The 12,884-nt window shown below is 37.3% G+C and overlaps 1 pseudogene; it reads right to left on the minus strand.

Moving 5' to 3' along the window:
* Nucleotides 1–9,778: 9,778 nt before the first annotated feature.
* On the minus strand, nucleotides 9,779–11,303 carry LOC137220995 (dematin pseudogene; annotated as a pseudogene).
* Between the last annotated feature and the right edge of the window lie 1,581 nt (nucleotides 11,304–12,884).

Below are 12,884 nucleotides of genomic sequence, written 5' to 3' on the forward strand. Positions count from 1 at the left end.
GTTATTTTAATGCATATTTTCAGTTGGTACCCTTGAAAGTGGAAGATTTGGCCTTGACAACAAGTATAGAAGAATACAACAAATATCATTGTCTGGGTACCATATATAATGCAATTACAGTTGGCAGAGTGCCTGGCTTTGTGTGGACAGGTCACCTGGCTGAGGAAGTGATGTTTGAGCTTGAAGATGATTAGAATTAGATGGGTGGAGCAGGTAGGGAAGCACAATGTATGTAAAATGCGTAGAGGCATGAAGTAACTAATACTATAAGTTTTCTAATACATAGAAATATTCCAGGAGTAGTATAATGAATATATATGTTACCTTCACCTATATTCAAAAATTATTAGCATTCTAAAATAGGCTTTTGAAAAAGCAAAACAAACCAAAACCAAAACCAAAATTCAAACCAAACCAAACCAAAGCAAACAACAATAAACCTTTAACTTCTTTGTAATGCACATATCTGGGAAATAAGGCAGTTGATGTTCCAGTCATACTTTTTTAATGCAGAAATAATATGTGCATTAAAAATTAATATTCCCCTACATAAAATAATCTTTCTGTATTTAGGAAACAACATTCTATTTTATCTGCTCACTTTCTTCTAATCCTGAAAGTCTGATTCTGTGTGTGTGTGTGTGTGTGTGTGTGTGGAGGGAGTGTGTTTTGTCAACAAAACAGAATAAACATATGATTTGCTCTATATAAATTTATCTATTTTAAGATAATGCTTTATGAAAACCTCTCATATAGCAACGCCAGTTTGTAAGAATATGTTGCCATAATTTCTTTGGGAAACCACTTGATATATTCTAATGCTGAGCCACTTGTTTGCTGTCCACGAAGACCTATGGTAATACTGAGGAAGGAAGAAGAGGACTGTCAGTAAAGTATTTGAGACCCAATATACAGCAGTACATTTTCCATTAAAGGTTTGAAAATTAGAGACTATGGAAAATAAGGACAAGAGTTAATGTTCAACGTGACAATTTTTTTTTTCTGGCCCCGAAGAAGTTAAGTGTCAAAGGTAGACAGTGTATTAGCTTTCATATCATTTTTTTGAGCCATATATTTCTGATATTCAGGAGCGTACTAGATATTGTCCAGATCCAATCCTGTTTACTGTGTTGACTGGTCTTAATTATGCAATATGCATTATTAGAGCATTGATAATCTCATGGAATAAAGTTTGGACTAAAATGCTTCTCCATTACCTTCTAAGACGCATGTCTCATAGCTCTGTGCAACATGCTTCAGATATTGTATTAAAATATCATCTCAGTTCATACATAAAATGACTAAAAATTTTTTGGAATTATTTAAACTTGTTCATTGATTTTCACTATATAAGAATATATTTCTTAAACAATACACATAAAAGAAAATGCTCATATTATGTAAGATTTCTTTGCATTTAGGTATTTATTAATTCAGGAAATATAGAAGTTGTTGGAACCACTGATACAGAATTTAGAGTTTTACTTAGTGTTAAGCATTGTTTTATTAGTCATCACATTAAAATGAAGCCATTTGAATCTTATTTTGGTGGCTTATTTTTGCTCCGAGCAGATAGTGCTTTATGAATGCAGATATGTGAAACTTCTGCAGCATTACGTGTTATTAGGGTTTAATGTTTATGATTGTCAGATCAGAACTATCTGATGCAAATTTCTCTCATGTGTTCATGCAGTCAGAAATGATTTTCAGGGTATATATACTAGTTTGAAGCATGAATTAAATCATTTCTGAGGTGATTCCTTTTCTCTTCCTTGGGGCAAGACTGAATGGCTCTCTCCACTTTATACTTATGGTGACTCACCAGACTACAAAAATAAAGCTTGATTTGTGACTCTAGAAAAAATAAACAGACTGTTGGTCTCACAGGCACTCAGACTGCTGCTGGGAAGCAAAGATATTCATAAACACTATCACTTGAGGGGGGCACTTGTCCCAGACTTTCAGTGTATCTTATGCTGTCTAGATACTGGGACATTTTAATAATGTATACATTTTCATATATGTTAACAGGCATATATGCAAAATGTAGCACTTAGAATAATAATAGTAACAATAACAATGACAACAACAATAATAGTAATAATAATATATTTTTTGTTAACTTCAAAATTAACACTAAGAACGTTGGCTTGAGGTGGGCAGTTTTTATATTTTGACTGCCCAGCATCAATTTCTATTTCTTATCAATACCCTCATTTTCTCATGAAAACTGATCTCTCTTCTGTTGTATGTAGTCTTTCTGACTTGCTGAAGCTGAAGGGGTCCCCGCATCTCACTACTCAGGTACAATCAAGGGGTACGTGTGAAACCTAAGTTTATCCAAATAGATTCTCTCTTCTAGAATTCTAAATCTCCAGTGGAATGAAACAGGATGGAAGAAATAGCTAGAGCTCAATTATTTCATCAGTTTTTCCCTTTCAGCAAAGCAGTTCCAGTGGGTTCTTGCTTTGTTTCTAATCTTGGTTTTTCTAGGATTAGAATTCCATGCATGTAGTAACACCCAGATATCCTTCTAATAAATTTATTTTTATTTAAGTTATCTAGAATAGGTTTCTGTTGTTTGCAAACAAATAACTGTAATATAGGATATACCAAAGTTAAGTTACATTGGTAAGTAACACCAGCAGCTTCAGCACGGAAATTAATATGGCTTTTAAGCTGCTAGTCCAGCCTTCTGTTGGTGTCTGGAGACTATCAATTAGCAGCCACCGTTTTTGAATCTTTTTTAAACTTTGAAAAGTCCTTTTGGTCTTGACCTTCAGAAATGAACAATTCTAATAAAATATTAAAAGATATGGACCTGATTTGTTTTAGTAGAATGAAAATGAAAGGAGAGAGTTTTTTTTTTAGCTTGACAATATCGATGTCTACTTTCCTCTAATTTTAATGCAGAGGCTGTCAGTGTATATTAGAGACAACTCAGTAAATCTTTACAGAGAGGAGACATTGAAAAATATTCTCCTGATTATCTATTTCCCTCTTGAGACCAGAACTACACTGCAAATAAATATACAATATGTCTCAACCAAAATGTAAAATATAGCTAATTACCATTTTAGTAAAACACATAAGGGATTTTTAAAAAAGGTAGGTGAATATGGCCTGTTTCTAATTATCCAAGGAGAGAAACTTCCATTTCTAAATGATACATTTTCATCATATCTTCTTCCTCTCTTTGTCACTCTTCTCTGTTTTGTCTCCCTGTCTCTGTATCTGTTTGTATATGTGTGCATACATGTGTGTGTGTATAATGGCCTATTTGAACTTTTCTGTTGCTCATTTGCCACACACACAAAGAATGTACAAGAAGGATTTGTAGCCCACAGTACTTTTGTAAAGGGTAGACGGAAAGTAATCCCTTTTATTGAAATCATGGCTATTTTACTCAGTTTCCCTGATATACATACTTACATAGATAAGCTAGGGAGATTCTTTACTATTCCAGTGATTTTCACTATAGTGGAAGAGTTTCATCCTGGTTACAGTGCAGTGGCTTACTCTCCATGTGCTGTTGAAAACACATAACCTTTACAGGACTTGCTCTTTGTGCTGTATAATGAAGCGCTTGGGTTAGTGATATCTAAGGACTTTTTTCCTCTAAAATGAGAATAGTAGAAATTCTTACAAGTGATTGTCAATATATATATCCCTAGGATCAGTTTCTTCAGCAGAGTGAAGTCAAATTCCGGTAACTGATTTACTTTTCTGTGGAAAAAAGCCAACAACAAAAATTGTGTATAATTTGCTGTATTTGCTCTGTGTTAGTTTTAGGCTCTAATAATAGGGGTTCTCTTCTTCATGGGATGCAGTCTTTACTTAAAATATCCTATAAACAGGATGGCTCATCTAGTTTTAAAATTAGAATTTACTAATCTAAGGTCAGGGTATTTGAATCACATCCTCCGAGTTTTAACTTGACATTGAAGGCTTAGTGCTTGCTATTGCTTTTAGTAGTTTACTAACTTGGATATAGGACCTTTATGTTCTGTCTATATGAGGAAAGTATTTTACAACATAGAACACTGTATGGTTCATCTCTCAATTTTTTTAAAAAATGTTTTTTTTCTATTTTTCTCAGAATAAGTTTAATTTGACAAACATTTACTGAGTGCCAGGCATGGTAGTAGAAGATGAAGGTACAAAACAAAATAATTGCTGTATTATGCAACAGTAAGTTACAACAGTCTACTTACTGAATATACCTTTCCAACTTTCAGTCCCTTTTCTTCACTATATCCATGCATTAAATTTAAGATAACTTTTAGTTCCTTGATTCTTCAGCTTTCTATTTCTCCATCCTGATTTCATTTTCCTCTGCATTTAATCTTGAAACTTTCTCTTAGTCCTTCTTCCTCCAATAACTTCAACAGCTTTGTCTCCACGTCTTTCTCTCTAGCTGCACTTTGAGGCACAGTTGTCAACCTGGATTATCCGTTTACTATGTCCAGGCAACTGAGCACTGGTAAAGGAAATCACATAACTATGGGGGTATTGGAGAAAGCAAATTTACAGCTTCTAGCTTCAATTGGGTACTTAAATCTTCCTGGAAATCTTTTAAGCTTTTCATCAGTCCCTCTTCCATGCATTATTATTCTAAGCTCCCACAACCCTTCTCAAATTCCCTAAACTACTCCTATTCTTTGACTCCCAGAAGTAGACTGTGCCTTGGAATTAATGGTGAAAACAGAGTAGATTAGACTAGGAGGATTCTTCTATTTTCTCAGCCTTTCAGCTGAAAAATATCTGTATATACTCTAGCCTTTTTTCCTCTCTTCTCATAAGAAGCAGTCATTTTTTTCTTAAAAAATATCCTTCCTACTTTGCCATGGGTCCCACATCATCCCCATTTCCTCAGGCACTTCATCAAGTATCATGATTGAATCTCATAACTTGAATGTTTCTTACTATACTGACTCCTTTCAGCAAACTTTCATCTCTGCAACCAAACACAATTAATAAATCCAGAACTCAGTCTCGTATATTTTTGCAGGCATTACATCATATCGTTCTGTCCATTGACAACCAAGGAAGTAGAGAAAGAATATCTCTACTTCATATGCATGCCTCTTATATGTAGCTTACTGTAATTAGAATATCACTCCTGGAAATCAACAAAACTACTTTTGCCAAAGTTGCCCAAAACTTCTAATTGCAAAATTGAATGAGTTATTTATAGTTCTCATATAATTAATTTCTGAGTGGTATTAGATAGTAGGATTGACTATTTAATTTTTCTTCTCATTGAAATGCTTTCCCTTCTTGGCTTCTTTGTTTTCCTTCTATTTTTCTGAGCTTTCTTACCCTCCTTTTTGTACCTATATCCTCCACCATACTCCATGTTTCAGTGTTTTTCATGGTTTTATCCAAAGCCCTACTATCTTAAAAACATATTGGGTGACAAATGTGTGAATTCTGCCAGATTTTTTGTCACCTCAATATTGACATCAACTGTTTCTATGGTCTCCCCTGTATCAGAAAGGAGAAACTGGGAACTGTGTTTCTGAGAAGACCCATGGCTATAACAAAGAAATAGTTTAAATTGATAACTCCACAATCCTGATTTGAAGCACAACTCACTTGCAGGCATCATGGCATATCTCCAACAGTTCTAAGACAGCTCCTGTTGGCTGCCCAGTGGCACCTCAGTTTTCTGTGTCCTAAATCAGTTGTTTCATTTTATCCCATTAGTAAATGGCACTTCAGTTTGACTTGGTTTCATAAGCTAAAAATTGGGAGTCATGCTATATTGTTCCAGCCCTCCTCTTCCCTACTGTTCACTAAATCCTGTCAATTCCTAAATACCTCTTCAATGAATTCTGTTCTTTCTGCACTTACAGACTCTGTCTTAGCTATCTTAGCTCTGTCCAGCATAATTTTCAGCTGTTATTATTTTAATAGTCTTATAGCTAATGTTTCTGCCTCTCATTTAGCTTCTTTTAATTCTTAAATATCTGATTGTTCACACTCTTGTGTGATATCTTCAAATTGTTTTCCATTACCTTCAAGATAGAATTCAAACTATTTTGGGTATAAAAGAAAAGGCCATCTTTTAGTCTTGTCCTATTTTCCCCACATCATTCCCTACATGCAGCTCCTCTTTGGACCATACCATAATGATGTTCTTTGAGTTTTCTGTGGCTTTGCATTATAGGGACTTAACCCTCTTCTTCTTTGCGTCAAGAATTACTATAAATATAATTTCCTTTCAAAAGCATTTTGATGGTCTTCAGCAATCCACTCTCAACCACAGTTGTTAAATTCTTTTGTTCTTGTCCTCCGCGCACCTTGGTCTTATCTTCCAACATATCACTAATTATGCAGTATTGTAAATATATTTTAATAGCTGCAGAACTTTTATCTAGTTTATGAGAATGTCAGATCTCTGAGGACAAGGATTATATCCTTTTCTGAGTGTCGAGTGCCTTGCGTAGTACCTACCAAATATAGCTAATACAGAATAAAAGACTGATAAATGAATGAATTCTAGTGGCTTCCAAAATCCATCGAGAGTAGATATGTAAAAATACTTTACAAATTTGTAAGGTGAGTGGGATTTTAAAGGTGAGTAGAATTGGTTAGTCATGAACGTGGAGCTCTGATTTTTAACTTCTTTCTACCATAAACTTATAAATGACACAGACCTTCTCTAATCTCACATTAGAGAGTTATTTACCCATCTCAGAATGATGTGAACAAGTTGGTCGATGATTAATGACTTCAATGGAAAAAATGTAACTTGCACTGTTAGGATAGTATCATTTCTTTGGCTAGACAGGTAGTCAAGTTTCACACAGAAGGAGCTAGGAAGATATTTAGTCTTAGTTTTTTCAGCTTGGAATGGGTTATTCAAGTTATCTCCTGAACCTACTTTCTGCTAATGATCACAAGTCATAAAAACTGTTCCACAAAAAACCTCCAGTCTGCAATATTGACTTTCCTGTCCACTAACTTTATTCTGTCTCTTGATTGATCATATTCGCCCTTTGGATTCAGTACAATTTTCTTGCTACAAACTTGGACAATAAATATTGTGGGTCTAATTCCCAGTTACAAAGCGTCACACTTCCTTTTGAAGTAACCCTTCCTTGGTTAATCCAGGCTAGTGTTTCCCACTAGAGCTGTATAATATGTAAATATCTGGAGAGCTTAAAAAACACAGATTAGCAGTTTCAAACCAATTAGAGAAATCCCTGAGTGTAGGGTTCAAGCATGAACATTTTTTAAAAGCCAGGCATGAGTGTTATCGACAGAGACCCTATGGCCTTACACAGTGACACTTCTGTATTGTAAAAGCAGAATAAAGCAACCATCCTCTATTCTTTGGAATGGGGAGTTGAGAAGAGTCTATATCTCAGTGTAGAGGTATAGATTTCAATTGAGGCAATATTCTACTAAAGGAATTCACAGATAAGGTAGAGGAAAATAGGTTTTAGAATGGTATAATAAACAAGTCACAAAAATTACAAGATTATTGATTCAGTTTAACTGTGTTCTAAGGCACACCGGATTCCTAAAATTTCACCTAAAACTTTCGTTTTGGAAACTAAGTTTTCTAATATTAAGTAAGCTTTTTATTTTTCTCCTGATTACATCGAGTAGTAGATACTTACAAGAGTTTTAGTTTTCAGAGATTCAATTAAATTTTTTTCAATTCAAAAAAATTTTGTTTCATCTGATTGAACTTCAATTTATTTTTATTATTACTATCATCATTGTCGTCGTCATTGTCATCATCATCATCATCATTATTTTGGTACCAAACTGTTAAAAAGCTATTAAGAACATATACTCAATGGTTTCCAATAATGGCATTGGTACAATAAAAAATTTGTTTCCAACATTTTTGTTTCTGGGAAGCTCTGAAATCTGAAAAGCTAAATCTCTGAACACATTGTTTTTATTTGCAGGACAAAAATGAAATAGGTTTACTTTGAAATTAGAAATTGTTAATCCTATTTCCCAGAGTTGTTAACAATGAGTCACTGTTTACAGTTGGATTATCCACTGAACCAAGGGCTGTATACCATGTACGATGGAAATTGAAAACACCTGTATGACTAGCTGCCATTGCTTTTATATTACTGCACAATGGTAAATGGGCCATCTCTTCAGGGCTACACTCTATAGCTATATTAAAGTGCACTCTCACGATTAGAAGCACATGAAAATAAATCATTTGGTGAGGAGGAAATTAAAAACACAATTATTAATGAGACTCACTTAACTTTTGGCTAACCTTAATAATAATTTTTTTTCAGGTAAGCATTTTATAAAAATGTGCAGGTGTTATCAAATGCATCGTTATGCTGGGAGATAACTATTCTTTTTATGTTGTTTCCATCACCAGATAACATATGAAGCATGAACTGCTCTCTTGGTCCTCATGTTAGAATGGAGATATTGTCCTCAGTCCTCTTATATAACAGTGTCTCAGTTGGGGTACTGTAGAGAAACAGAATGTGTGTGTGTGTGCGTGTATATGTGTGTGTGCACCCTTGCGTGCGCATTCACGCATAATGGCACAATACAACATCTGTTTCCGACATTTTTGTTTATCTTTCTTTCTAGAAAGTTGTTTATCATAAAGAATTGAGGAACAGGCTCATGATTATGGAGGCTAGCGAATTCCAAGATCTGCAGGGTGATTTGGCCAGCTGGAGACCCAGGAGAGCTGAGAATATATAGTTCCAGTCCAAAGGCCAGCAAGCTCAAGACTTAGGATGAGTTGATGTTTCAGTTAAAGTCTGAAGGCAGGAAAAAAGCTACCTTCATATTTTTGCCTTTTCTGCGTATCACTTATACTTGGATTCCCTATCTCTGTCTCTGTCTCTCTCTCTTTACACACACACACATTTCAACTCCACCCTTTCTCAATGGGTCTTATTTTACTTTCACTTAAATATTGGCAATAATAGAATGTTCACGTAATGATATTTATATACATGTATCTTTTTTTTGTGGGGGGGCCCAATGGAACCTTTAATTCCAAGCAGAGTCCCCCCCTCCCCGGCATTATCGCATGCATCGTGCCCAGGCTCTGGGCAATAAAACCCAGACCCAGAGATAGACAGATATATCTATACCTATTTACATCTATATATAAAAATTATATATAAATATGTATTTGTAAAGAGGAAAAACTGGGAGTATGATTAAGGTAGGGCAGAGAGTTACGTGAGAAATGCAGTGTGGGGGGGTGGTGCTCCAAGAAATTACATTCTTTAGGTATGGGTAGGAGCAGGACCTGGTAGCCAGGACATTCAGAAATGCTCCTGTAGCCTGGCCTCTTGATCGCATCCAAGGGAGTTTGAAGGCCTGGGTTCTGCCCAGGATTTGGGTTGGTACTAGAAGGTAGAGTTCTAGCTGACTTTGCCTGGAGGCTGATGGTGGTCAAGGATTTTGTTCTGGTGACATCTCCACTCTAAGCCAAGGTTTTAGGGGAAGCCACAGGTTTGGAGCAAGAGTCTTTGAAGCTTGGGGGTCGCAAGTAGAGGACAAGGTGAACTAGATAGAGGGCAGGGCGGCCTCCCTGTTTGAGATCTCCCTGAGCTGGAGACTGCTTTTGCTAGAGTCAAAGAGGCTGGAGGTCAGGGTGATGGGGGAGCTGTAAAAGGTGAAGTGAGGAGGAGTGCTTGGGTACACACGGGATCCTGGAGCTTTCCCTGCCTGCCTGGCTGCTTCCCACTCTCACCCTCCTCCTTCCAGGGCTGGGGGTTCTACCCACGCTTTGGTCAAGACAGCTGACAGGTCTGACCTCTTAAGTGCCATATTTATTTTTCCTTAATTTCTTCTGGGAACCTTCATGTGGGGATGGAGGCAGGGAGAGGTCACAAACATTTACTCTGTGTGTGCTTGAGTCCAGGCTGGGTTTGCCCCATCCAGTGAGGACCAGGGATGAGAGAAAGGACTGCTCCCTCATTGTGGGGAAGGAAGTCCATGTCCCACACCCCAGGGCTACAGAAGACATGGAAAATACCCTTGAGAAGTCCTTGGCTGACAAATGCCTGTCAAGCCTGGAGGCAACTTCGTTTGCCCCTTACTGGTCGCCACCAGCATTTCATAGGGACAGATCAGCAAGGTGTGAGCTTCCATTCTCACTCCCCATGGGCTGAAGTCTGAGAAGTATAGTAAGCTCAGGGTTGTCCTGCCATAGGCAGAGAGAGAACAATTAGACTTTCCATGGTGTAAGGAAGTATGAAAGGGTGTCCAGTCCAGTAGGGACTGGTTCTCTCTGGATAGGCAATGACTTTTCCATCTCTTCTTTCAAGACCATCTTTCCCAACTTGGACATCACCTTACTGAGTTTCTCTCTCTGACGCCTCCTTGAGTGCCATTTCTTCTCTGGAGTCACCATCGCCCTCCCCTTCCTTCTCTTCGTCTGCCTCCCTGTGAGATGCCTTTTTAAAACAAAACAAAACACTTTATTTATTTATTAATTTTTTAAAAATCATTTATTTATTTATTTTTGGCTGCATTGGGTCTTTGTTGCTGCACAGGCTTTCTCTAGTTGGGGTGAGCGGGTGCTACTCTTCGTTGCGGTGTGCGTGCTTCTCTTTGCGGTGACTTCTCTTGTGGAGCACAGGCTCTAGGCATGTGGGCTTCAGTAGTTGTGGCACATGGTCTCAGTAGTTGTGGCTTTCAGGCTCTAGAGTGCAGTCTCAGTAGTTATGGCACACAGGCTTAGTTGCTCCATGGCATGTGGGATCGAACCCATGTCCCCTGCATTGGCAGGTGGATTCTTAACCACTGCACCACTAGGGAGGTCCCTGAGATGCCTTCTGCTTCCTCCATTCTGTCTCCACAATGAAGAGTCATGGGAGGCAGACCAGTAGTCAGTTTCGATCTTGGCCATCTGGTTGGAGTCAGGAGGCTGGGATACAGGGAACTTGGGTGACTCAGTGATGAGTTCCTCAATGAAAGCCTTGCTCTGAGGGCTGCCTCCCATGAACTCTCTCTGTTTGTAGATGAGTAACTTCTTGTAGATGTTGGAATCTGGGCAGGTGGTCTTGGGATGATGGAAATGGTAGAGGCTGGTTCTTGGGGCTAAAATCTGAGAGTTGTCAGGAAACCAGCTCTCTGCCCACACCTCCAGGGTGATGGAGATGGTAGGGGGTGTAGATTTGAGTGACAGTGAGCTCCTGGCTTCTGGGCAGCTCCACGTGTTCCATGAGGGAAGGTAAAGTGGGGCTTGTAGATTGTGAGGTTAGGCCACCCCGTGTCCAAGATGGCCTTGTCCTGGGGGATTGCAGCCAAGTCCTTGTGCCCAGCATGTGATTGTCCATTGATTTGTGTGTTAGCTTGTGTGCTAGCTCTGTATTTCCAGCTGCCATTAAAATAAATGCACAAAATGTTTATTTGTGTACCATATAAAATAAGCCAGGTTATCCTCAGCAGTTTGAGAGAGATTAAAATTTGTGGAAATTACTTTTAAAGGACTATAATACCAGCCACGACTAGATAAGTTTAAAGCAACTGTTTTTGAATTGAATGTAAATTCCCATAAAATAGGCTGTCTGTGGGGTTTTGTAAACTAGGTGCCACATAGTAAGAACAATGAATGGTAAATTTGATTATATAACATTAACAGTATTATATAGGCAGTTTAGTCCCAAATAGATGGACACTTGTATTTATAAATAAATTTAACACAATATATGATATTAATATAATTTTCTGAGTTAGCAAACATACACTACAATTAAAATTTTTAAAGGACGGTTATATAAACATGAATAGAAATAGATTTATAAGCAGTTTTCCCCACAATTCAGTTGATAGTCTTGAGCAATCCTTAGTGCTTATACTCTCTTGGGTCAAGTCTGTGACTCAGCATCAGAATTTGACTGCTTAGATGAATCAATGATTTTATATTTTTTAAAGACTCCACCTTTTACCTTGATCTCTGAGATGACATTGTTTATTTTATTACCTCCCCTCCACAATTTCCAATTATTTGGATACTTTTATTTTAGTTGTGTCATAGTGGTAGCAGAGCAAACCAGTGGATCATGAAATCAAGAGAACAGCTGAAAGACCAGTACAAGCAGATTTAGGTCAAATTAGTGGTATTCAATAAGGTTAAACGTAGATGTATTTTCTAGGAAACCTATAGTTAAAAACAAAAGCAAAACTTGGATAGCTGAATTGGCAAAGAGATACTTTGCAGACCACCAACTCAGTATTACATTACCTTCCAGTTGTTTACTTAAGGACAAACAGGGCTCCTTCAGTTTTTGCTTATGAAGACAAAGGGGAAACCTTCTGTTTTAAGTAGGGTGTGGCTTATAGAAGCATCTTATTAAAATGACATTCTCCCTGTGGGCATATGTATTAAGAAACAGTTCACCCAGCCTAAAATCAATTACTCCTGTGGCAAAGAAATTCTGAGTTAAGCATCATTTTCAGAGGTAGGTAGCATTCCACTGAAGGTTACTGCTCCCATCCAAGAGAGGAGTTACCCAATTTAATCGACTCTCTGAGTGTTAAACCTCAGATAGTAAACAACTTAGATTATAAACAGTGCAATTATTAAGTATAATCGTTAAGACACTGTGTTTTAACTAGATAATTCACAATAATCAGTGGTTAGCCAGAGAGTTCTGATTGTTTAATACTTAGTTGAACTTTTATTCAGAAGTAAACACAAAACAAGTTTGAATATTAACCTGTTTCCATGATTCTAGACCCTCCCCCCCTCGTATGTTCTGCGCATTGCAGTCAGTTTTCTTTCTCAAGGAAAAACTTAGGTCTCTCTCCTGCTTAAAATATTCATCTGTTCTTCTGTGTTCTCTTGATAGAATTCAAACATGTTTACATGGCTTAAAGCACCCTTGATCTGACCCCTCTTTACTTCTCTAGCCTCA

Source organism: Pseudorca crassidens, chromosome 3, assembly GCF_039906515.1.
Source record: "Pseudorca crassidens isolate mPseCra1 chromosome 3, mPseCra1.hap1, whole genome shotgun sequence".
NCBI classification, from domain to species: domain Eukaryota; kingdom Metazoa; phylum Chordata; class Mammalia; order Artiodactyla; family Delphinidae; genus Pseudorca; species Pseudorca crassidens.